Source organism: Eleutherodactylus coqui, unplaced genomic scaffold (genome assembly GCF_035609145.1).
Source record: "Eleutherodactylus coqui strain aEleCoq1 unplaced genomic scaffold, aEleCoq1.hap1 HAP1_SCAFFOLD_106, whole genome shotgun sequence".
Taxonomy (NCBI): Eukaryota; Metazoa; Chordata; class Amphibia; order Anura; family Eleutherodactylidae; genus Eleutherodactylus; species Eleutherodactylus coqui.
The window spans coordinates 99,242-101,698 of NW_027102596.1; positions in this window are offsets into that span (position 1 = coordinate 99,242).

Genomic DNA, 2,457 nt, shown 5'->3' on the forward strand with positions numbered 1-2,457 from the left:
TTTACCCCATGGGTGTCTCCACATACTTTTTGGGTGCTCTCCTTAAGGAGACACAACACCGCTTCTGACCCACATAGGAATGTGAACCACAGGCCAACTAGGGCTGAGGATGGGTGCATTGTCCAGTATCACATGTGTAGTCTAACAGAGCTTACTTTGGGTAAGTGAGAGTTTTGGCCCATGTGAAAGGGGAATTACTGTATGCTAAACTGTTCACTTCATTTTCATTACCTTCTATGACATTTATGGAAATGACACGGCACAGATTATTGTTAGGGGTTCCATCACAGTCCCCTTGTGTAGCCGCACCACCTCCACGCTCCCCTCATGTAAGCCCACTTTCCTAGTGTAACCGTATTGTCACCACACTCCCCACATGTAACCATACCACGGTTCGAAAAGTGTCATAAAAGAGCCTTAAAGGGGTTCTGTCATTAAAAACAAAAAAATATATACTTACCTATTGCTCCCCAGGCAGCCTGCTTACCTCTTCTTCTTATCCCAAATCTTCTCCTGGAGCCGCTTGTCACTTCGGTCACGTGACCTCCAGCAACCCGATTTTCCTCCATCCGGTCAAAAAGCGTACATTGCGCTACCTTCCGCTTCCTTCAGGTCAATGTACGCATACGTCACTAGTGACGTATGCGTACATTGCCTTGTCAGGAAGCGCGGAATGAAAGCAGCCGTGTGAGACAATGGCGCGACTGTGCATGCAGCTATCCTGGAGATAGCTATAGTCTATGGAATATACACGGGCTTTAGCCTTGGCAGTCGTCGTCATTAAAATCTATGTATAGCTACCTGCCATGCTGTCCATTGGTTTCTACAGTAACATTGCAGCGCCCTCTATTGGTTTTACAGAAACGTGCTGCACCTATGCTCCCTTTAATATTTGATCCCCAGATAGGGGACGTATCAGATGCAACACGCTCAGGCAGCATTCCGGGCGTACCCACAATGCACTGAGGGAGCTGGAAGACCCTGGAATCTTCTGACATGCCTCTGCAGTCGAGTTGGATGCTGTCTGACAACATATATCTTCTGTGAGTACTGGTTCATAACTACAAGAGAAGTTACTTCAGCCGATACGCTTACAGCCATGTTATTGAGTCAGAATAGGAAGATAGGCCAGTACATTTCTGCCCAATTCCATCTCCAATGGAGACTGGCTGTAAATGGCTGCCATGCATGAGTGTTTATGGTTCCAAGCTGTACGTGTCAAAATAGAGCCTTAATGACATCACCAGTCAGCTTCAACTGTCAGACATCCAGGGTTATTGCATACAGTCTATCTATCTATCTATCTATCTGTCTCTGTGTATAGATAAATATCTATATAAATATATAGAAATACATATATATCGATATATATTTTTATGGATTTCTACCCAAATATATGGATGTATACATATATAGATATATAGTCATGTAAGGCTGAAGAAAAGATGTGCCGTGCGTATAATTTCTTCAACCTATGATGTGTTTTATTTTCATTATTCTCAGTATTGCTAGGATCTTCCCGGTATAATATATAGCAACCAATCGCAGCACAGCTTTCATGTAACCTGAGTAGTATAAGAAGTATCAACCAATCACAGCACAGCTTTCATGTTGCCTCAGCAGTATAATATATAGCAACCAATCACAGCACAGCTTTCATGTTACCTTAACAGTATAAAAAATAGCAACCAATCACAGCACAGCTTTCATTTTACCTCAGCATTGGCTGCGGAATCTGCTTTTTTTTTCAATAACCAACGCATCGGGTAAAATTGGCGCGACTTTCCCGCCGGTTTGAAACCACCCTAGAGAAAATTAGGGCAAAAAGATGGAGAACTGGGAGGTGACCCGCTAATCTCCATGGTGCTGTAATTTGGGTAAATCCAATAGGAGGTGCAGCACGTTTCTGTAAAACCAATAGAGGGCGCTGTTATGTTACTGTAGAAACCAATGGACAGCATGGCAGAGTGGCGGAGAAGGGGTGGAGAGGAGGCAGAGAGGAGGTGGGAGCTCAGTTCTCGCTCCTGGCTCTTCCAGCCTCCCCCCCCCCCCGCAGATGAGGACGACGTATATCGGCTCGGCGTGAAAACCGAGCCGATATACATTCGTGTGAATGTACCCTCAGTCTGTGAGGGGCCTGTGATGTGGATTATAAGCAGTGTCGTATCTCCGTATCCCCTGACTCACTCACCCCCTAGGTGTCTCCACACACTTTTCGGGTGCTCACCTTAAGGAGATACGACACGGCTTATAATCCACATCACAGGCCCCTCACAGACTAAGGGTGCATTCACACGAACGTATATCGGCTTGGTTTTCATGCCAAGCCGATATACGTTGTCCTCATGTGCAGGGGGTGGAGGCTGGAAGAGCGCAGGAGCAGGAACTGAGCTCCCGCCCCCTCTCTGCCTCCTCTCCGCCCCTCTGCACTATTTACAATGAGAGGAGGCAGAGCGG